Source organism: Macaca fascicularis, chromosome 7 (assembly GCF_037993035.2).
Source record: "Macaca fascicularis isolate 582-1 chromosome 7, T2T-MFA8v1.1".
Lineage (NCBI taxonomy): Eukaryota > Metazoa > Chordata > Mammalia > Primates > Cercopithecidae > Macaca > Macaca fascicularis.
In genome coordinates this window covers 126,350,991-126,376,129 of record NC_088381.1, presented here as the reverse complement: position 1 = coordinate 126,376,129, position 25,139 = coordinate 126,350,991, and the positions used below count along the sequence as shown (strand labels likewise).

General features: G+C 36.4%; 1 protein-coding gene and 1 pseudogene across 17 annotated transcripts in view; both read right to left on the bottom strand.

Annotated features, from left to right (window-relative positions):
• KIAA0586 (KIAA0586 ortholog) overlaps positions 1–25,139 on the bottom strand; it is a 122,952-nt gene that overhangs the window by 9,582 nt on the left and 88,231 nt on the right. The window lies entirely within an intron of this gene.
• Positions 15,725–16,665, bottom strand: LOC135971577 (heterogeneous nuclear ribonucleoproteins C1/C2 pseudogene; annotated as a pseudogene).

Sequence of the window (25,139 nt, the reverse complement as noted above, 5' to 3'; positions counted from 1 at the left end):
GGCTGGGAATGGTAGTGAGAGTGGGAGGGAAGTGGCAATGGTTAATGGGTTTAAAAAAAAAAAAAAAGAATGAATTTGGCCCAGTAATTTGCTAGCACAACAGGGTGACTATAATAAAAAATAATTTAATAGCACATTTTAAAATAACTGAGTATAATTGGATTGTTTGTAACACAAAGGAGATGCATACTCCATTTACCCTGATGTGATTATTACACGCTGCACGCCTGTATCAAAATATCTCATGTAACCCATAAATACATATACCTACTGTGTACTCACAAAAATTAAAAATTAAAACAAAATTACACTAAAAATAAAAAAAAATTGGGTGGATTTTCATAAGAAGGTATTTAAATGAGTAAATTTATAAGCATTCCACATTTCATTATGCTGGGCCATACATGCTCACTGGAGATAAACATTCATGTTAAACTATTATTGTTATACTGTAGAAAACTTACATAGTTTTATAAGGACAAGAGTGTGGACAAATACAAGTTACATATATTTGATATCCACAAATAGACCAAAATTGAACATACAACCAAAAATACAGGTTTTGTTTGTTTGTTTTTTAAATAAATGGGGTCTCATTCTGTTACCCAGGCTGGAGTGCAATGGTACAATCATAGCTCACCGCAGCCTTGACCTTCTGGGCTCAAGGGATCCTGCCATCCTGCCACCTCAGTCTTCCTAGTAGCTAGAACTACAGGTGTCTGTCACCATGCCCAGCTTAACTGCGATATGATTTAAAAAAATCTTTAAATGTATTAAAAGTGCTCACTATGGGCCGGGAGTGGTGGCTCACAAGGTCAGGAGATCGAGACCATCCTGACTAACATGGTGAAACCCCGTCTTTACTAAAAATACAAAAAATTAGCCGGCCGTGGTGGCGGGTGCCTGTAGTCCCAGCCACTCGGGAGGCTGAGGCAGGAGAATGGCGTGAACCTGGGAGGCTTAGCTTGCAGTGAGCCAAGATTGCAACCACTGTACTCCAGCATAGGCGACAGAGCGAGACTCCCTCTCAAAAAAAAAAAAAAAAAAAAGTGCTTACTATGATGTTAACATTTAAATGCTATCTGTGTTCACTTCTCACTCTGTTTCTAAATTTCCAAGAGTTAGAGAGGGAGAGAAACTATTACTGCTTGGTCCCTCCAGTTTAATAGAGCTCCCTTTCAAATTCTACAGAGAACAAACAGTATAAACATGAAAACAAAGGTATCAATACCACCCCAGAGATCCCTTCCATTGAAGAACCACTTGTTTATAGAAAGAATATTACCTACCTAATTGCGTTTATAAAGGATTTTAGCAGAGTATGCCACATAAAGGAAGGGTACATAAATGGTAACTATGACATAAACAAACTCTCCTCAGTCAAAACTGGGGGAGAATCTTGACTTCTGCAGTGATAACTCTTAACAGTTAAAAAAAACAAGCCACTATCACAATATCAGAGTTGACCACTTTTATTCTTAGAACAAGTAGTGGCTTCATAATTCTCTCTTGTTGATTTACGGGGTTTACTGGAAGGGTGAGTATTGTGCTCTGCAGTTGATGATTAAAGTAGCAAACATGGTCTACAACTAGATCAATACAACTTGAAAACTGCTTCTCAAGTTTGTTTGTTCTTACAATTCTTTATCCTGCTGATCAAAACTGAAAAAAAACACATAATACTGGTATTGAAGTCAAAAGAAGAGAAGGAAAAATTTGGAATTATTTGATCTATAAATTTCCATTAACATTTCTATGGAAATTTTGAATCAGCAATGCTGACTAGAAATTGAGTTATATATTAACTATAAATATAATTGATATTTTTATCTTTACCACTAAAAGCTGACTTGTTAACTGTTACTTAAATGTTTGAAGATACTACAAAATAAAGAACAAGTGATCTTAGATTTGGAAATAGAATTCCAGCCTGGAAAAGCAGGAATACTGGCTGAAAAACCTTTAATTGAAGGCACACAGTGGGTACTGGGATTGCACTACTTGTACATACTGTGCCTTTTCCAAATACTCCCCCTTATTTCAATATTTTAGCTTTTTATTTCAAATAATCATTCAAAATATTATTGCTATATCTGGTGCCAATTGAAAGTAAGCCATGTTATAGTTAGTGTAGAAGCTTTTCAAAAATTAGTATTTTTCAAGGAATACTACACAGCCATAAAAAAGAATGAAATCATGTCCTTTCCAGAAACATAGATGGAGCTTGGAGGCCACTAACCTAAGTGAACTAACTGAGAAGCAGAAAATCCATTACCACATATTCTCACTTGTAAGTGGGAGCTAAATAATGGATACACATGGACATATGGATGGAAATAACAGACAATGAAAACTCCAAAAGGTGGGGAAGAGGGGGCAGGGTTGAAAAATAACCTATCAAGTACAATGTTACTATTTGAGTAATGGGTACATTAGAATGGGTACAATCCCCACAAGTAAGCAATATACCAATATATCCATGCAATAAACATGCACATGTACCCCCTGAATCTAGAATAAAATAACATTTGTAAAAATTGGTATTTTTAAAAAACAGAAATTTGGGCTTTATAATAGTTATACTCTTATATTAAAAAAAATTATTGTGGGCTTGAAAGCTTACCTTCTACTCTTTAATGCTATTTTCAGTAAGAGTCACTGGTATAGCAATACTTACATCTGTAAATCTTTATAGTATTATTTTAAACAAATTCTTTATGGATTATCTAAGAAAACAGCATAAAACTATAGGGCTGTTAATGGCAAAACAAGGATATAAAGATAAAGCCCCCCAAAATGTGAATTTTTTAACCCACAAAACAACACGAATTTTTAAAGGGATGATGTCCAGAATTTAAAACAAAACCTAATAAGGAGACATCTAAAATTAGTAACAGTCAGAATAGCTGCATTTTTATACTAATTTGAGTTCACTAAAAAAAAAATTAAAAATCCAATAAATTATTAGGGTACTTAAAAATATATAAAAAGAAGTTAGTACTTGTTAAATAACCTGGCCATATCCTCCAAATTAAGTTACTCATTGGCTCTAGTAGGTATACCAACTCTCTTAAATAATAGCATTTTCAGAAATAGGATCCTGGCAGCATAAAAGTATATATCCCACTGCCAAGAAGTTGACAGTTAATTCAGAAAATAGATGACCCACCTATCCTGAATGCAAATCACAATTAAGTGAGTAATGTACATTCAATTATTAAAGCTCATTAAAAGGCATTTAAGTACTTGACTGTATTCCTGTTGGTGTTATGACAGAGAGAGTGCCTGCCTTTTAGGGGCAAGAATGTCTAGAGGGACATTCCAGCATTAAAATTTGGTTGAGAACTGAGAGACTCTATGTTTTAATAGACAACTTTATCTACAACTCACTTCCTGTTAGTTGAACAGCCTGTGAAACAGCTACTAAAACAAATTCCTCTCAGATCATTCTTTATAAAAGCATGCCATAATAGTTTAAAAACTAAAAGAACCTTAAAAACTACAATAGGTTTGCCTGGTGAAAGAAGCCATACATACCGTATGATTTCATTTATGTGAAGTGCAAACAAGGAAGCTAAGCTAGGTTGTTAGAATAGTGGCTTTACGCTTGTGGGAGTGCAGACTGTGGCTGGGGTGAAAGGAAGCATGAGGGCCTTTGGGGTTTGGCAGTGTTCAATTTCTTGAGCTGGATACTGCTTGCACAAGTGTACTGTATTTGTGAAAATTCTTTGAGCTGTACACTTATGATATGTGTACTTTTCTGAATGTATATTATTCTTCCATAAAAAAGTGAAAATGGAAAAAACCAATAGGGTAGTTTCAGCAATTAAAAGGTGATACCTTTGTAGTTTTAAAACTTTTTTCCAATGATAAAATTAAGCCAAATTACTGACATTACTAGGTAACCTTTAATATCAAATAGTTACACTAAGTCAGAGGCCGTGCTGCTGACTACAAAGATGAATTCCTTTCTGTTTTTTCTCTTGAAACCTTGAAATACCAGTGCACTGAAATTATTCAGAAGCGGAAGGTGAGATTTTGTGGTTGCTGTAGTTTAACTCTCACAGGGCTTACTATCTAGGATACTTCATGCTCTATGAGAATCAGCCACTTGATTTAATTGAAAGCACAAACTATAATCCAGTTTTAACTAATCTTGACAGCATTTAAAAAATCTTAATACATTGTAAATTCACATTTAATTCCTTTCTTTGGTACAAAAGAAGTTTGCTGTTTCAGTTTATGTCTATTAAGCAATAAATCATAACTACACTTAAACTCGACCATAGCTTTGTCAGTAATAATGCCCATAATTCTAATACATGTATATGACACCAGGCCACAGACTGTTAGAAAAGGCCACTATTGTAACATTCTTATCATGACATCTGATAATTACCAAAGCTGACGGCAAAGTAACTCCCTAATATTTACTAAACAGTTTGAAGCTAAGTGCCTCTATATCTACACACAGAAAATCTACTTTCTGAGATGGAAACCCTTCCGAAATATGAAGACTTCTCTCAAATTATGGCTTGTGATTATCACTAAAAATACACGGTACTATCTGTGTAGCCTTGACAGTGGGTTTTGACATCTCTAGCCATTCCTAACTAAATATGAAAACAAAAATTAAATGTGACATAGTGACCAGTTCATTTCCCTAAGGCCAGACCTGCTAACTTTTGAAAGAGTGAAAGAATGAAAAATGAGCTTTCAAATACAGGAAGCCACTAGAAAATAGGAACACCACCATTCCACATCCTAAAATAAGAGCTTTAAAGATTTTCTGTTGAATAGCAAGTTTCGGGGCAAGGGGGAGAGAGGGAGAGGGTGGGTTTCTGCTCACTGTACACACGACACCAGTGGGAATAAGGGCCAGTCCAAGTTCTACGTTACCATTACTCTGGGTAATAGTTCCAAGCTGTGAGGCACAGCTGTATAGGCCCTGCCAGCAAGGCCATCGCAGCAGTGCTTTGATAGCGTGGGGCCCTGAAGTGTCAGGATATAGAGAAGGCAGCAGTTGTTGGCTGTGAAAACAGTCTGATACAAACCAGATGGGAACTTACTAGATGGGCAACACAAAGGAAAACAATTGGCTCATTCAACAAAGTCAGGCCCCTGCCCCAGAGAATTCACAGAAGACAATAACAGTCACCCAGAGTTGATGCAAACAAGAAACAGCCATGTGGTTACAGTTTAAAGAACTGTTTTTCCTTAGACTAAACAAAGTTTTGATTTCTAATTCTTGTACTCATTAATTGAAGTTCGGTGTACAGGTCTTTTTGCCAAAGATAAATATTTCATTTCTTTTGTGACACCGATAGAAACTAATTTTGCACTGCTTCCTCTAAAGTGCTATGAACATAAGCTAAGCTATTTCAGGAAACTGGCAAATTTAGAAAATGATTGATCATGCTGACACAATAATTAGAAAATATCCAACATATTATTTCCAGGACTTCCTAAGTCCTAGTTTGTGTAATGTAGGCAGAATGACACAAAAGGCAGTAATCGCGAGGCTCTCAGAACTGTATTTCTATATAAATTGTTTTTTATGACTTCATTAGATGGTACAGTATTACTGCAATTATATTCCCAAGAAAAAAGTGCTCCTATTTTCCATAGCCTCTGTGAGGCTTATCACACAAAAAGGTTCCTGACCATTCTGAGCTGGCAAGTGTAACAAAGACTAACAATTAGATTTTAAGACACATTTTAGCAATAACATTTTACTGAAAGACTTTTGTGGGTATATATTCCATAACAGAGTAACTTGTTTTACCATTTTAACAGATAGCAAATAGCATTTGAGCTTAAAATAATTCACAAGTAATTGCATTTCTTCTTACTAGAAACCCAAGAGTAATTTTGACCTCTGTATTTACTGCAATTAAAAAGTATACCCAAGAAAGTCTTAAATTTGGAATCACCATTTTTAGGTCAAGGATAAGGAGCCCATCAGGGACACTCTGAAAATAATGAGGTGTATTACACAGCATTTGTCATGCACATATTTAAAAAAATTTGTAATTATATAAAACAGTGATCCTGTTTTATTTTGCTTTTATAGTAATAATAAATAGATTTCTTAAAAGACATATTTTCTGAAAATGATGGAGTTGGTTTCATTTCATTTTCATCTGTGGAACTGTAAAAATTACTATGGTATATGAGATATAAGACTTGGGTTTCCCAGTCTGCACATGCAGGATTGCCCAGATTATTCCCATTGGCTACTCCCATCCTAAAAGCTGAGCCTGAACACAAGGACCCTTTCCTGTTTCATTAAGTCTTTCATCCTGTGCAAGGTAATTCTGAAGTAAGCCAGAGAAACAGAAGTGAAGTAACAATTTGGTATGTAGTTTGATGCCATCTTAAGTATTATCAGCCATAGGTACTTACCTCCTCTTCTCTGCTGCATACACATACCTGTTCATGCATACTTTTTCTTTTTTTTTTTGTATTACACATTAAGTTATGGGATACATGTGCAGAACGTGCAGGTTTGTTACCTAGGTATACACGTGCCATGGTGGTTTGCTGTACCCATCAACCCATCATCTACATTAGGTATTTCTCCTAATGCTATCACTCCCCTAGCACCCACCACCCAACAGGCCCTGGTGTGATGTTCACTTCTCTGTGTCCAAGTGTTCTCACTGTTCAACTCCCACTTATGAGTGAGAACATGAAGTGTTTGGTTTCCTGTTCCTGTGTTAGTTTGCTGAGAATGATGGTTTCCAGCTTCATTCATGTCCCTGCAAAGCACACATACTCATCCTTTTTTATGGCTGCATAGTATTCCATGGTGTATATGTACCACATTTTCTTTATCCAGTCAATCACTGATGGACATCTGGGTTGGTTCCAGGTCTTTACTACAGTGAATAGTGATGCAATAAACATTCATGTGCATATGTCTTTATAGTAGAATGATTTATAATCCTTTGGGTATATACCCAGTAATGGGATTGCTGGGTCAAATGGTATTTCTGGTTCTAGATCCTTGAGGAATTGCCACAATGTCTGTTACAGTGTTCTTCTACAATGTCTTTACATTCCTACCAACAGTGTAAAAGCATTCCCATATCTCCACATCCTCTCCAGCATCTGTTGTTTCCTGACTTTTTAATGATCACCATTCTAACTGGCGTGAGATGGTATCTCATTGTGGTTTTGATTTGCATTTCTCTAATGACCAGTGATGATGAGCCTTTTTTTCATATCTTTGTTGGCCACAAAAATGTCTTCTTTTGAGAAGTGTCTGTTTATATTCTTTGCCCACTTTTTGATGGGGTTTTTTCTTGTAAATTTGTTTAAGTTCCTTGTAGATTATAGATACTAGTCCTTTGTCAGATGGATAGATTGCAAAAATTTTCTCCCATTCTGTACGTTGCCTGTTCACTCTGATGATAGTTTGTTTTGCTATGCAGAAGTTCTTTAGTTTAATTAGATCCCATTTGTCTATTTTGGCTTTTGTTGCCGTTGCTTTTGGTGTTTTAGTCATGAAGTCTTTGCTCATGCCTATGTCCTGAATGGTATTGCCTAGGTTTTCTTCTAGGGTTTTTAATGGTTTTAGGTCTTATGTTTAAGTCTTTAATCCATCTTGAGTTAATTTTTGTATAAGGTGTAAGGAAGGGGTTCAGTTTTAGTTTTCTGCATATGGCTAGCCAGTTTTCCCAACACCATTTATTAAAAAGGGAATCCTTTCCCCATTGCTTGTTTTTGTCAGGTTTGTCAAAGATCAGATGGCTGTAGATGTGTGGTGTTACTTCTGAGGCCTCTGTTCTGTTCCATTGGTCTATATATCTGTTTTGGTACCAGTACCATGCTATTTTGGTTACTGTAGCCTTGTAGTATAGTTTGAAGTCAGGTAGCATGATGCCTCCAGCTTTGTTCTTTTTGCTTAGGAGTGTCTTGGCTATAAGGGCTCTTTTTTAGGTTCCATATGAAATTTAAAGTAGTTTTTTCTAATTCTGTGAAGAAAGTCAATGGTAGCTTGATGGGAATAGCACTGAATCTATAAATTACTTTGGGCAGCATGGTCTTTTTCACAATATTGATTCTTCCTATCCATGAGCATGGAATGTTTTTCCATTTGTTTGTGTCCTCTCTTATTTCCTTCAGCAGTGGTTTGTAGTTCTCCTTGAAAAGGTCCTTCAAATCCCTTGTAAGTTGTATTCCTAGGTATCTTATTCTCTTTATAGCAATTGTGGATGGGAGTTCACTCATGATTTCGCTCTCTGTTTGTCTATTATTGGCATATAGGAATGCTTGTGATTTTTGCATATTGATTTTGTATCCTGAGACTTTGCTGAAGTTGCTTATCAGCTTAAGGAGATTTTGGGCTGAGATGACGGGGTTTTCTAAATATACAATCATGTCATCTGCAAACAGAGACAATTAGACTTCCTCCCTTCCTATTTGAATACTCTTTATTTCTCTCTTGCCTGACTGCCTTGGCCAGAACTTCCAATAGTATGTTGAATAGGAGTGGTGAGAGAGGACATCCTTGTCTTGTGCCAGTTTTCAAAGTGAATGCTTCCAGCTTTTGCCCATACAGTATGATATTGTCTGTGGGTTTGTCATAAATAGCTCTTACTATTTTGAGATATATTTCATCAATACCTAGTTTATTGAGAGTTTTTAGCATGAAGAGGTGAATTTTATCGAAGGTCTTTTCTGCATCTATTGAGATAATCATGTGGTTTTTGTTATTGGTTCTGTTTATGTGATGGATTACGTTTACTGATTTGTGTATGTTGAACCAGCCTTGCACCCCAGGGATGAAGCTGACTTGATCGTGGCAGATAAGCTTTTTGATGTGCTGCTGGATTTGGTTTGCCAGTATTTTTTTGAGAATTTTCGCACTGATGTTCATCAGGGATGCTGGCCTCATAAAGTGAGTTAGGGAGCAGTCCCTCTTTTCCTATTCCTTGGAATAGTTTCAGAAGGAATGGCAGCAGCTCCTCTTTGTATCTCTGGTAGAATTTCGCCTGTGAATCTGTCTGGTCCTGGGCTTTTTTTGGTTGTTAGGGCTATTAATTACTGCTTCAATTTCAGAACTTGTTATTGGTCTATTCAGGGATTTGACTTCTTCCTGGTTTAGTCTTGGGAGGGTGTATGTGTCCAGGAGTTTATCCATTTCTTCTAGATTTTCTAGTTTATTTGCATAGAGGTGTTTATAGTATTCTCTGATGGTGGTTTGTATTTTTGTGAAATCAGTGATGATATCCCCTTTATCATTTTTTTATTATGTCTATTTGATTCTTCTCTCTTTTCTTCTTTATTAGTCTAACTAGTGGTCTATCCATTTTGTTGATCTTTTCGAAAAACCAGCTCCTGCATTCATTGATTTTTTGAAGGGTTTTGTGTGTCTCTATTTCCTTCAGTTCTGTTCTGATCTTAGTTATTTCTTGTCTTCTGCTAGCTTTTGAATTTGTTTGCTCTTGCTTCTCTAATTCTTTTAATTGAGATGTTAGGGTGTCGATTTTAGATCTTTTGCACTTTCTCCCGTGGGCATTTAGTGCTATAAATTTCCCTCTACATACTGCTTTAACTGTGTCCCAGAGATTCTGGTATGTTGTGTCTTTGTTCTCATTGGTTTCAAAGCACTTATTTATTTCTGCCTTAATTTCATTATTTACCTAGTAGTTATTCAGGAGCAGGTTGTTCAGTTTCCATGTAGTTGTGCAGTTTTGCATGAGTTTGTTAATCCTGAGTTCTAGTTTGATTGCACTGTGATCTGAGAGACTGTTATTTCTGTTCTTTTGCATTTGCTGAGGAGTGTTTTACTTCCAATTATGTGGTCAATTTTAGAATAAGTGTGATGTGGTGCTAAGAAGAATGTATATTCTGTTAATTTGGGGTGGAGAGTTCTGTAGACGTCCATTAGGCCTGCTTGGTACAGAGCTGAGTTCAAGTCCTGATTATCCTTGTTAATTTTCTGTCTCATTGTTCTGTCTAATATTGACAGCAGGGAGTTAAAGTCTCCCACTATTATTGTGTGGGAGTCTAAGTCCCTTTGTAGGTCTCTAAGAACTTGCTTTATGAATCTGGGTGCTCCCGTATTGGGTGCATATACATTTAGGATAGTTAGCTCTTCTTGTTGCATTGATCCCTTTACCATTACGTAATGCCCTTGTCTTTTTTTTATCTTTGTGGGTTTAAAGTCTGTTTTATCAGAGACTAGGATTGCATCCCCTGCTTTTTTTGCTTTCCCTTTGCATGGTAAATATTCCTCCATCCCTTTATTTTGAACCTATGTCTGTCTTTGCTTGTGAGATGGGTCTCCTGAATACAGCACACTGATGGGTCTTGACTCATTATCCTATTTGCCAGTCTTTGTCTTTTAATTGGGGCATTTAGCCCATGTACATTTAAGGTTATTATTGTTATACGTGTATTTGATCCTGTCATCAGGATGCTAGCTGGTTATTCTGCCCATTAGTTGATGCAGTTTCTTCATAGTGCCAATGGTCTTTACAATTTGGTATGTTTTTGCAGTGGCTGGTACCAGTTTTTCCTTTTCATGTTTAGTGCTTCCTTCAGGAGTTCTTGTAAGGCAGGCCTAGTGGTGACAAAATCTTTCAGCATTGGCTTGTCCCTAAAGGATTTTATTTCTCCTTCACTTACGAAGCTTAGTTTGGCTGTATATAAAATTCTGAGTTGAAAATTATTTTCTTTAAGAATGCTGAATATTGGCCCCCCATTCTCTTCTGGCTTGTAGGGTTTCTGCAGACAGAGCAGCTGTTAGTCTTATGGAATTCCTTTTGTGGGTAACCCAACCTTTCTCTCTGGCTGCCCTTAACATTTTTTCCTTCATTTCAACCTTGGTGAATCTGATGACTATGTGCCTTGAGGTTGCTCTTCTTGAGGAATATCTTTGTGGTGTTCTCTATAAATCCTGAATTTGAATTTTGGCGTGTCTTGCTAGGTTGGGGAAGTTCTCCTGGATAATATCTTGAAGAGTGTTTTCCAACTTGGTTCCATTCTCCTTGTCACTTTCAGGTACACCAATCAAATTTATGTCTTTTCACACAGTCGCATATTTCTTGGAGGCACTGTTCATTCCTTTTCATTCTTTTTTCTCTATTCTTGTCTTCACACTTTATTTCATTAAGTTGATCTTCAATCTCTGATATCCTTTCTTCAGCTTGATCAATTTGGCTATTGATACTTGTATATGCTTCACAAAGTTCTCGAGCTGTGTTTTTCAGCTCCATCAGGTCATTTATGTTCTTCTCTAAACTGGTGATTCTAGTTAGCAATTCATCTAACCTTTTTTCAATGTTCTTAGTTTCCTTGCATTGGGTTAGAACATGCTCCTTTAGCTCGGAGGAGTTTGTTATTACCTACCTTCTGAAGCCTACTTCTGTCAATTCATCAAATTCATCTGTCCAGTTTTGTTCCCTTGCTGGTGAGGAGTTGTGATCCTCTGAAGAAGCAGCATTCTGGTTTTTGGAATTTTCAGCCTTTTTGGGCTGGTTTTTCCTCATCTTCATGGATTTATCTACCTTTGGTATTTGATGTTGGTGACCTTCATAAGGGGTTTCTGCGTGGATGTCCTTTTATGTTGATGTTGATGCTATTCTTTTCTGTTAGTTTTCCTTCTACTAGTAAGGCCCCTCTGCTGCAGGTCTGCTGGAGTTTGCTGGAGGTCCACTCCACACCCTGTTAGCTTGGCTATCACCAGCAGAGTCTGCCAAACAGCAAAGATTGCTGCCTGTTCCTTCCTCTGGAAGCTTTGTTCCAGAGGGGCACTCGCCAGATGTGCTGCTGCCTTTCTTTCAGAGATGCCCTGCCCAGAGAAGAGGAATCTAGAGAGGCAGTCTGGCTACAGTGGCTTTGATACGGTGGGTTCCACCCAGATCCAACTTCCTGGTGGCTTTGTTTACACTGAGGGGAAAACCACCTACTCAAGCCTCAGTAATGGCGATGCCCCTCCACCCACCAAGCTTGAGTGTCCCACGTCAACTTCAGACTGCTGTGCTGGCAAGCGAGAATTTGAAGCCAGTGGGTCTTACCTTGCTGGGTTCCATATGGGTGGAATCCGCTGAGGTAGACCCCTTGGCTCCCTGGCTTCAGCCCTGTTTCCAGGGGAGTGAATGGTTCTGTCTTGCTGGCGTTCCAGGTGCCACTGAAGTATGAAAAAAAGCTCCTGCAGCTAGCTCAGTATCTGCCCAAATGGCCACTCAGTTTTGTGCTTGAAACCCAGGGCCCTTGTGGTGTAGGCACCTGAGGGAATCTCCTGGTCTGCAGGTTGCGAAGACCATGGGAAAAGCATAGTATCTGGGCCAGAATGCACTGTTTCTCACAGCACAGTCCCTCGGGGCTTCCCTTAGCTAGGGAAGGGAGTTCCCCGACCCCTTGTGCTTCACGGGTTAGGCAGCGCCTCACCCTGCTTCTGCTTGCCCTCTGTGGGCTGTACCCACTGTCTAACCAGTCCCAATGAGATAAGCTGGGTACCTCAGTTGGAAATGCAGATATCACCCACCTTCTGCATTGATCTCGCTGGGAGCTGCACACTGTAGTTGTTCCTATTCAGCCATCTTGCCCAGGTCCCTAAGATATATCTTATACATATAATCTTAAATATATTCACTGAAAAAAAACAATTTTGTTGAAAGTTAATTTATCTCCCTAACACTATATTGAACATGTGCCATCTTTAGCATTTCCTCACCAGCATCCTTTAAAGCTTAGGACAAATATAGGTTCATTTCCTATCTGTTAAAGGAGAGCTGATTATAACATGAGTATTCAAAAAGGAGAGATTTCCTAGAAACAGTCATGCTAATAAAAGCTAACACTTTCAGGGCCGGGCATGGTGGCTCACACCTGTAATCCTAGCACTTTGGGAGGCTGAGGTAGGCAGATCACAAGGGCAAGAGATCAAGACCATCCTGGCCAACATTTACTAAAAATACAAAAATTAGCTGGGTGTGGTGACATGAGCCTGCAGTCCCACCTACTTGGGAGGCTGAGGCAGTAGAATCACTTGAACCCGGGAGGCAGAGGTTGCAATGAGCAAAGCTAACACTTTAATAGCTCTTAATATATGTCAGGTTCTAGTATAAGTGTATTTTATGTCTTTAATTACCATGAAATATCTATACTATATTACAGATAAGAAAAGCACAGAGAGGTTAAGTATTTTGCCCAGGGTCACCAGCTATTAAACAAATGAGCTAGGATTTGAGCTCATGCAATTTGTCTCCAAAGTGCCTCTAATTCTAAATAGAAGAACAGAATCATCAAAAACAACTGGAGTCCTTAATCAGTGTTTCTCAAAGGGTGGTCCTCCCTCTTCAGCATCCGAATAACCAGGGGTACTAGTTTAATGTTTACATTCCCAGGCCCCACCACAGGCAAACAATCACTTTAGGATCTACATTTTATTAATAAATAAATACTCCCGGAAAATTCTATGTCTGTTAAAGTTTGAGGAATACAGTATTAGAGACTAACAGTCTAGTAGTGGTTCATCCTACATGTATGATAAGACTATATCACTTCCCTGTTCTAATTTATTAATTTTAGTTTTCAGTCAAGCTTTTAATAAAAAGATCATGAAATAACAGTTTCTCACAGCCATACATTAAGACTGCACACTTCTGAATGGAGAGATCACTCAATGGTGAATTGCTTTTTTATGACACTGGACGGCTGCATAGCTGCATCTCTGGCCTGAATTTATTTGAGGGTAATGTATTCTGAACTGAAAATAATCAAGCTTCTCTTTTTATTTTCATTATATGAACAAAAAGGGTAGAACCGGTTTAGTGGAATAATTCACTGTTATATGATTGAAATAGTCTGCCTAATTTCTATAAAATTAAAATCACTAAAAAATTTTTAGTAAATGATTACTAGGTTGATTAGAAGGACAGCATTTGTAATATATCAACTTGCAGTTAATTTGGAGGGCACTGTGGTATAATAAAAATAATACTGAGGTTGAGAGTGGTGGCTCATGCCTGTAATCCCAGCACTTTGGGAAGCCAAGGTGGGAGGATCACTTGAGCCCAAGAGCTCAAGACCAGCCTAGGCAACATAGCAAAACCCATCACAATAATAACAATAATAATAATAATAATAATAACAACAACAATAATAATGTTCAACTAGAAGTAAGATCAGATGCTACTCCTAATTGTGATCGCAACCTTTGGTTCTGTTGAACTGGAGATGGTTCCCCTGCTCCCAAGTCTTAAGTATTTACCTCATTAATATCAAAAGGTAAAGATTTTTATCAACTCTATATTTACCTCTGTGATTATAAGGTTAAATTATTTGTAATAGCTGTTGAATAAAAAGGTTACTGATTGATCTAACAGTTTAAATTATATTTTATATCAATTTGATTTCTATTTTAAAAATTGTAATAAAAACTTTAAAGTCAAGTTTCAGGAAATCTGGTAAAGAACAATGAAAGGGTTGAAGAGGTTTTTGGAATGTTGGCAAGTCTTCAAAACAATCCTTGTGTATGGTTTTGGTGAGATGTGTTTAATGTCAAAAAGACAAGAAAAACCCAAGCTCTCCATATACGGTGTATAATTGATTCCACAAAAAGGAAATTAAATAATTTCCACAATTAAAATGCTTCTATATTGAAAAGGAAATTATTTTTAGTACCAATAAGTAAAAATGTTATAGAAATCCTTGCATAATATTCAATGTCTTATTTAACAGATTTTCCATGTCAATCCTTTATGCATTTTGCTCATTGTGAGGGATCATCCTTAGTTACACACATTTGTCTGTTTGATTTTATATATATATATATATATATATATGACATAGATATAGACATTATATATAGAGAGATATGCATATATATATTCTATCTCTTAAATCAAAAGTACAAATCCTTTCACACTGGAACAGTTAAAATAATCACCTATGTTTAAAAATCCATTATTACACCAGGGAAATATTTTTTCTCATATGGATTATGCCTCTCTCATGCAAACATCCTCACATAAAATGTAAGAAATGTATATACATAAAAACAATCTGCAAGTTGACCTAACACACTTGTTGCCACGTTTATTTTTCAACACCATAAGAAAAAAGTGACAAGTTGACAGTATAATTATAGAAAGATGTTTGTCTTTTCATATTTAATAGTATTCTAACAAATTATTTCTGAGGTGCAGTGTTTTAAAGAAATTATCCTTCTCAACTACCCCTTCTTTTTTTTTTTTTTTCCTGGTTTAATTTGGACTTGTTTATTTTGAGAAAAAAAGGTCCCAAACATCAGGGTGTTCACAAAAATAACCCACAGTATCAACTCTAGAAACAAATCTTAAGACTATAACACTAATTATTTTTCTAGAGGATGCATTTGACATGCCAGCTCTCATTCACAAAAATACGTTGTTGCATTTGTGTTGAACTGCCTCACACAGCACACTAATGTGGGGGTATAATACACATACTTCTAACTCAAAGCTGCTTTCAGGAGCTACTCAACTAAAGGAGATTGCCTTTGCAGTTAGGGAAGCAACTACTGAACTTATGTATGAATGAAAAGAACTGTACTCCCTGCATAACAAGAGATTATTTTGGAGACAGCTGATAAAAACCATATATCCTTTTTATTGTTAAGTCATAAAGAGGTATCAAAATTAAAAGCAAAATTTACAGGGTAAGACTTAACAAAACTACTAGGAGCATCAAAGGAGGTGAAAATGGAACTAGGCACAGGGCAATATGAATTAATGAACATGGGAAGGACAAGGATTGGGAGAACAGTGAGCATGTGCTGAAGATACTACGGGAGAGGATCTGGTGAAAAATTTGATCTTAGACAAGCACCCACGTAAAGAAATAATGGGGTAAGATTTCTAAACACCACTATGTGCTTGGTCATCTTCGCCGCTGGCACTGTCTCTGTCACCCTCTCCTTCAGCCTCTTTTTCATTATCCTTGGTCAACTCCAGTTGGTCATCTCCCAATCTTCATCGTCATCATCATCCAGTAGGACCCCCTCCTCAGCAAAGGCATCTGCACCCACCTCAGACTCCATCTTCACATTAGTCTCATCGTTCTTCATGGAACTGCTGCTGTGCTCCCCTTCTGATTTATCATTCTTCATCTCTACTGCTTGTTTCCTCTGTTCCTTTTCCATTTTTTTCCAAGTTTTCTAAGAGAGAATCCACTTTTTGTTTTATCTGGGTCAATTCCTTCTTAATGGCCTGAAGGTCATCTCCTTTCAACTTTCCAGACTTGGAAGATCCCCGCTGTCCTCTCTTAAAATTGCAGCCACTTTTTCCCCTTCGTGAGGTGTTTCCTGATACATGCTGACGTTTCGAGGGCACTACAGTCCGAGCAATAGAAGGAGGAGGAACACGGGCTGGGTAATTGTACACCCTATCATCATAATCCCGCTGAAAGTCATGGTCCAAGTCAAAAGAGGAGCTGTACATCTCCGCCTACAGCAGCCTTGGCATTTCTTTCATTAACACGTTGAACGAAGGCAAAGTCCTTATGAACAGAGCAACCCACAATTTTGCCGTACTTCAAAAAGATTGCCTCCACATCAGATTTCTTGAGCACAAGAGTGTTGAGATTCCCAATGAACACATGGGAGTTCACGGAGTGAGGATCTGTCTTGTCAGTAATGTTGCTGGCCACTGTGTTAGATGATGAGGCTTCTCACAAAGCTGAAAATGTAGCTGAAGATCAAAAAAATCTCACAGAAGTGGGGAGGCAGAAGAGATTCGATTCTGAGACTCCTACTCCCGGGTTCTATGTAGAGAAGCCGACTGCTGCTCGAGGTCGGCAAGGCAGCCACAACCGCTCAGTCTTCATCTCTTCACAAAATGGCCTTTCTTCCTTTTATCCCTGGAGAGCAGATGCTTTGTTTCATCCATCTCTCTAGGGCCGCAGCACTTTCTATGGTACTTTATGTAAAGGGATGCTAAAAAAGATTAACCTAAGAATGAATGCACAACGGAATATTATTCAGCTATAAAAAGGAAGAAAGTAATGATATCTGCTACAACATGAATGGACCTTGAAAACATTATGTTGCCAGGTGTGGTGGCTCACACTTGTAATCCCTGCACTTCGGGAGGCTGAGGTGGGCAGATTGCTTGAACTCAGGAGTTCAAGACCAGCCTGGACAACAGAGTGAGACCTTGTCTCTACAAAAAAATAAAAACAAAATTAGGTGGGCATGGTGGCACACGCCTGCCATCCCAGCTACTCAGGAGGCTGAGGTGGGAAAATTGCTTGTGCCTGGGAGGTCAGAGGCTGCAGTGGGCCATGATCACACCACTGCACTCCAGCCTGGGTAACAGAACAAAATTCTGTCTCAACAACAACAACAAAAACCCCCCAAAACTAAAAGAAAACATTATGTTAAGTGAAAGAACCCAAAAAGAAAAACCACATCTTGTGTATGATTCCACTTATATGAAATGTCCAGCATAGGGAAATCCATAGACAGAAAGTAGATTAGTGGTTGCCAGGGATAGGGGTGGGGAGGGCAGAATGGAAAATAATTACTAATAGATATGGAGTTTCTTTTTAGGGTGAAGAAAATGTTCTGGAATTAGAAAGTTATGATAATTCAGCAACTTTTTGAATATACTAAAAACCACTGAGAATTTAAAAGGGAGAATTTTACAGTATGTGAATTATACCTCAATTTAAAAAGAAAGAGTGAATGAATGTCCACACTATTTTTCTCTCTCATCTAAAGTTCAAAAAGATTGCCCATGAACTAATATCTAAGCTGATTTAATTTTCCCCACCCTTGGGCGTATTCTTGGCTGCCCCTACCCTCTATTCAACTATTATGTCCTCAAACAATAAAAATTTATGTTAATACTATAAAAGAAATCAATCTTTTGGAAAAGCAAATAAAAATCACTTTAGATTAGTCCACTGTGGCTGTCTGCACGACTGTCTACATTAAAAAGAGACAGTAATGGAAAAATGATTGTAATGAAATATTCTCATTTTTCTCTTCCCTTCCTTCTTCCGTCTTATTACTAAATAACAGAATTAAATGTTGTTGGGGGTTAATAGCAAATGATGTAATCATCAAATTCAATTCCATGAGCATTTACTGATCACCACAGTGCTACACTGGGAAACAAGCTCTCTTAAATAAGAAACAGATAACATATCTTAAAAACAAATCACAAAACTATCCCATAGATCACTTTCTTTGGAATATTAAATAATCAGTCTGGGGAACACAGAGATGATAAAAGCAGCTCTTGTCAACAAGCTGTTAAGTCACATGATAAATATTTGTTAAATGCATATTCAATAAATAGTATTACATAAGGAAAGGAGCATCAGCTTTGCAATCGAGTCGATCTGGGCTGGAATTCCAGATCTCCATTTTCTAAATTGTGTGCTTTGGGAAAATTAGTCAACCTTCATGAATCTTTTCATTCTCTCTTGTAAAACAGGAATAAAACTACCTGAGCCAGGCATGATGGCACATACCTGTAGTCCTAACTACTTGGAAGTTGAGGCAGGAAGATTGCCTGAGCCCAGGAGGTTGAGGATGCAATGAACTACAATCATACCCCTGCACTCCAGCCTGGGTGACAGTGAGACTCTGCCTCTATAAAACAAACAAACAAAACTACCTGCATGGCATGGTATTGTGATGAATAAATGAAATAATGACATAGAACGCACCTAGCAAATCTCTGGTAAATGTATTCCCGTTTTTTGTTTTGTTTTGGTTTTGAGACAGCGTCTCACTCTGTCATCCAAGCTGGAGTGCAGTGGTGTGATCTCAGCTCACTGCAACTTCCGTCTCCTAGGCTTAAGCAGTTCTCATGTCTCAGCTTCCCAAGTAGCTGGGACCACAGGCATGTGCCACCACGTCCTGCTAATTTTTGTATTTTTAAGTAGAGATGGGGTTTCGCCATGTTGGCCAGGCTGGTCTTGAACTCCTGACCTCAAGTGATCCACCTGCCTCAGTCTCTCAAAGTGTTGAGATTATAGATGTGAGCCACTGTGCCCAGCCAAAAACTATTGTTAAGATTATGATTATGTTCAAGGCAGAAAAGAGCTAGGGAAAGAGAGTGGGTTAAAATGAATAAGACGTTTTCAATTGGAGGTTCAGTAAGGACTCAAAATGATGGAGCTGAATGTGAAGAATAAGTAATTTGTAGGCATATAAAAGTGGGGAGAGAAGGAAACTCTGGGTGGAAAGAAGATAATGCAGAAAGGCATTGAAGCTTAGAAGCGTAGAGTGTGAAGGGCCCTCAATTAATATGTACTGAGTTAAACTGGGTTGATTACACATTATATTGGATGTGCCAGTGAAAAACACAAGTTTTTGAGCTGACAGTTCTTCCCTTTCTGACATCTAAACAAGAAAATTTTAAACAAGAGTATTTCCACTGTAGATTTATTAGCACATACAATTTTTCTTTGTTTCTAGTTAGTAACTATTAATTATACAACATAAATGTTTCAGACTTCTAGTCTAAATGGAATGTATTTTTAAATAAACACCTAAAAATCCAATTTACATTGTATTGAAGATATAATGTATTATAAAATATGTCAAACTATCTCCTCCTAAAGTGTTAACATAAGAAAAAGATGTAAGAGTAAATAAATGTAATACAGTGTCACATTTACACACCTTTTAACAACAAAACTTTTTATACCTTCCCAAGTGATAAGCTTTTAGTACAAGCTAATAAAGAAAATTCATAATAAGCAAAGGAAGTGTCATAAACTCAGTAATATGTACATCATTTTATTGAAGTATAATTTATAACCAGTAAGACTAACCATTGAAAAATTCATAGTTATATAGACACTACCCCAATCAAGATATATAATATTGCCATCAAAATGGAAAAAAGTTCCCTCTTGCCATTTGTTGTCAAACTCTTCTTCGAGGCAACCTGTTCTCCATATCTATAGTTTTGCCTTTTCCAACAAATTTTGCCTTTTCCATATAAATGGAATCATACAGTATGTAGCCTTTTGAGTTTAACTTCTTTCACTACATTTAATGCAATTGAGATTCATCTGTGCTGTTGTGTGTGTATCAGTAGTTCATGTCTTTTCATTGCTGAGTACTATTCCATTGTATGAATGTATCACACAGATTGTCCATTTACTTGTTGAAGGATATTTTGGTTGATTCCAGTTTGGGGTAATTATAAAGGAAACTGCTAAAAAAAATTTGAATATAGGTTTTGTGTCAAAATAAGTTTTCATTGTTCTTGAGTGAATACATAGGCAATGGACTGCTGAGTCATATGGTAAATTTATGTTTAATTTTATAAGAAACTGTCAGTTTTCCAAGGTGCATGTTGCATTCTTCATTCCCACCAGCAATGTATCAGAATTAGAATTGATCTATATCCTCATCAACACATGGTAGTATCAGTTTCTTTGCTTTTAGTCAACCTAATGGGTATTCAGCAGTATTTAATTTTTAATTTGCATCTTCCCAATTACTAACGATGTTGAACAATTTTCCATGTGCTTATTTGCCATACAAATATCTTTTTTTGGTGAAGTATCTGTTCAAATCTTTTATCCATTTTAAAAATTGGGTTGTTTGTTTTCCTAGTGTTGAGTTTTGTAAGGTTTAAAAATATATTCTGGACGTAACTACTTCATCAGAAAGCAAATTTGCAAATATTTTCTTCCAGTCTGTGATTTGTCCTTTTTCATTCTCTTAACACTGTCTTTTGAAGAACAGAAACTTTTATTTTGATTAAGTCCAGTTATCAATAGTTTCTGCAATATCTTAGAAATCTCTGCACAACCAAAGGTCACAAAGAAAAATTTTCTCCTATATTTTCTTCTAGAAGTTTTGTAGTTTTAGGCTTTACATTTAGATCTATGATCCATTTTTTAGCTCATTTTTGTATGTTTGTGAAATGCAGATTGAGGTTCATTCTTTTGTATATAGATGAGCTCTGTCCAAATACCATTTGTTGAAAAGATTATCCTTTCTCCATTGAATTGTCTTTCCCATTGGTAAAAATCAATTGATCAACTGATCATAAATGTGTGGACTTTTTTTTTGAATTCTCTATTCTATCCCATTGATATTTATGCCAGTACCCCACTGTCTTGATTACTGTAGCTTTATAATAAGTCTTAGAGTTATATAGTATAATCTTCCAACTTTATTTCTCTTTTTAAAAGTTATTTTGGCTATTCTAGGTCCTCTGCATTTTCTTATGAGCTTTAGATTTAGCTTGTCAACTTCTACCCAAAAATCCCTGAGGGAATGTTTTTGAGATTGCACTGAATCTATACATCAATTTAGAGGGAACTGACATTTTAAATTCTGCCTTGTCCCTTTGGCAAATTTTGTGCAGGACAGTTTCCAACCACTCCCCCAACAATAAGAAACTTCTAATAGTGCTGATAAAAGATTGTGGGACAAGACTATTTCCTTCTTCTCCGCCAGGAGTGGATTCTTTTTTTCCTGTACCCTTCCCCCAGCCACAATAGGTTTTCACCTATACCCTAGAAATAACAGATGTGTTGGCCCTTCCTCAATGGCTTAAGGCTTTTGTTCTTAAAGGAGAAGGGTCAAAGTGGGCATCCTGCCTTTCTGGCAGTGACAGTCACTTCCTTCATTCAGGCCTGCACCAGTGAGGGAGACTCTCTGCCTTTCCCCACAATCTTTCTCTAGAGGTCTGTGCAGAAGATGCCTACAAGTGGGTGTGAACTCCACTTGTATCTGTGACTACCAGTGGTTCTATACTTGGCCTTTAGCAACCCACTACAAAGTTTAACCAAATACTTCTTATCTGCTTGATTGGTGCCTGGTCTCTTTCTGTGACTGTGCTCTGTCACAAGTGAGACAGTGCTTGTGTCTCATCTCTTTTTGGAGGAGTCTGTCTTTCCTTGGACTTTAGGCTACTTAGTTGCTCTGCATCAGAAGCTCTCTGATAGGTTCAAGAAATGTTAATGATTTTGAAGTTTATCTGACATTTTATTATAGTTAGGGTGAAAGTGACACTCTTTCCAATTTCCTCATCCTAAGTGGAAACAAAACTACCAAATTCAGCAACATTTCAAAGTGAATTTATTTTTTGTTAATCAATAGCATGGATTTGTGGAAAACACATTTATTCAGACAATGCTTGTTACACATCTGGATTCACATATTTTTGGCACATTTATTAGTCTGTGCCCCAACCCCTCCCTATCAGAGATCTACACAAATAGTTTTGAAATCCCTATCATATCTTAAGATTTTTAAAAATCAACGTAAAACTCTTTTAACTATGGTTTTGAAATTACTAAGGTCAACTATAGTTCTGATCGCTATTGTAATTTAGCTAAATTTCAAATACAAAGGCAAAAAATGCACCATTCTATTAAAAAAGAAAAATTATTTGCACACGTGGTCAAAAATAGCTTCTAAGAATATATAAGTTTGAATTTTCTACTATTTACACATTTAAAGTCATCATCACAGTTATATGAGTATAAAAGGTGCTAAATTGGCTCGAATTTAACTCAGGACACATTGCCAGAAAGAAACATTTGTGATTCTGTGTTTCCCACAAAAATGTAAACTGATTTTGACAAATAACAGCAATTACACCTATTACTTTTAGCACTTTGATACTTATTTTCTGAGTAACATGTGTAATCTACAAATAAGAAAAACTGAAAACTGCTGTGATTTTTTTCAAGCAAATTTGACAATCCAACCTATGGCAGCATTTTATCATAAAACATATGACTTTTTTTTCCCCCCACTGACTGGTAGTAGTATATAGTATGTCTGACTTTGTAATGATAATGTATTATGATGGTCTTAAAATTTAAAGAGAAAAAAAGAAGGAAAATAATTTTTAAAGTATACTATTTTAATATATTACTTCATAGAATTTAATTATTCCTGGGCTCATCACAAATAAATTGACTTATAACTAGCCTCTCATTTGTACTGATGAAAGTTAACTTGTATAGCAAAAGATGAGTAGAAATTAACTTGCACAGGAAAGGGGGAAAAATAGAAATGACTATTCAAATACTTTTTTAAAAAAGCACTTTCACTGTAAAACTGTTAGATACATTAATCAGTACATAGAATCAGATAAGTGGTATCATGTGGTCAAAGATAGAACCAATAAATTCAATACCAAATAAAAAGCTTTTACTCTTAAAGGCTTCAAAGATATCGTTTGTCAGAACAATGAATTCCTCTCTTTTATATTAAAATCTGAAAGTAATAGTCAAGGGAGAAAAAAACTAAGTACTTTACTAAGTTCCTAGCAATACGGTGCTAGAATCTGTGTCCTACCATTCTTCAGTTAATTTTTAATGGATGATCATTAAAACAGCTGCTACTGCTTCTTTCTTTGTAGACATATATTAAACTACACATTTCAAGTGAAATACATGATACTTCCCCCTGAAATAGCCAAAATTTGGGGTTCTAGTATTCTTGGAAGCATTTATCTGCTAGAAAAGATGTGGTTTTAATTCCCTTGTGATAAGGTGAATTTCCTTCATTATCTTCAAGGTTTCTATGTATGAGAGGATTGAATTCCTTCAAGGTCACCCAAAGTCCTGAGAGCTCCAGAGAATTATTTTGGCACTCTGACTTCTATTTTCTGGAACATCTGGCAATGTCTCAGAGTTTCATCAGAGAAAAAAAAATAAAACCCACAAAATCTATGGGAAAAAATGTCATAACTGACTATATTTGCCAAGTCAATCATATTCATTCAAGAAATTTTCAGTATAAAGATATGTATCATTATAGAGTGAAAGACTTGGCCTGTATTTAAAATGCTCTCTTTATAGCCCACTGCTATTTATTTGTCTTAGTCAAGGCTGGTAGAGGTCTGCTCTCCTAACTTTTGTACTAGATGTAAAATGCAACGCAAAACATTTCAAATGTATTAAATCCAACTGTTGTAAACCCTTTCCACATAAAACTTCCTTCCACCAGCTAACATTTTACCAGAGATATTTTCCTATCAGCTGAGAAAAATAATTATTTCATTACATATAACATCCCCAAGAAAATGAAATTCATTTATAATGTCAAAAATGATTAATTTTTAAAAACATTAAAGAAACTATCATTGACTGTGAAGGATAGTTCATAAATGAAGACTCAGTTGAAGAACAAGAAGTAAATTCTGACATTACCTGAGAAACATTTATCTTTCCATATCGATATACTATCATGATTAATTTTTAAATCACCATAAGAAGAGTTTTATAGGCAATTTTCCACAGTACATTAATATTAACATACTACGATGAGGTTAAAAAAAAAAGGGTCAGGAGGACAAAGTTCTGAAAACTTGGAGCACGAGGGGAATAGACAACAAATGGAAGACTGAAAACCTGAACCTTAAGTGGCATAATCTTACTCTCTTGAGCATATCCTCATTTAGGTCCTTCCCAAAACAACAAATGCATAGTTACCTTTGCAATTATACTGGCATTCAATAATATGCATTTGCTCAATTAAGTATTATTTGAAAATTAAATAAAAATCACAGTTATAAAAGCAAAAAAGAAAAATTCTACTTCTCAAACTATTCCTAATACTTCTTCCAGGATTGTGGCAGAAACTTTTTAAACAGAAGATATCTTAATTTCTACTGTAAAATTTCAGATTTTAGGTTATACAAAATGTAAATAACTAAGAAGCAAGATGGCAAACAAAGCACGAGGCCAACAGCCTTGCAGAAACATAGAGACAATATCAAAATGCTTATACGCTGGAATGAAAGGTAACCACACAAGTTTGATAAACAACAGTTAAGGTCATCCATATCAATAGTATGTAACATGAGAGGCAATTGTTTTTAAGTTACACTTGGTCAACAACACCATGCACTAAATAATGTGCTTTACAAAGCATATTAACAGCCATAATTCCTGTCTTTAACATATTATAATTTCAAATAGACCTATGTACAGATAAAAAGACCTTGGTATTCAATTGAACAAGAACTAAAAGGTAAGGGTAAAGGAAAGACACCAGCTAAGAGTTTTAAAAATCTACTAGAAATAGTGTTTACTGGTAAAAATAACAAACTAATTTACAGTCAAATACAATACCGATTCTTCATCTAAATGGACTAAATGAGAGAAAACTAAAGAAAACAAAAACCTAGAGAGCAGTGGGATGTATA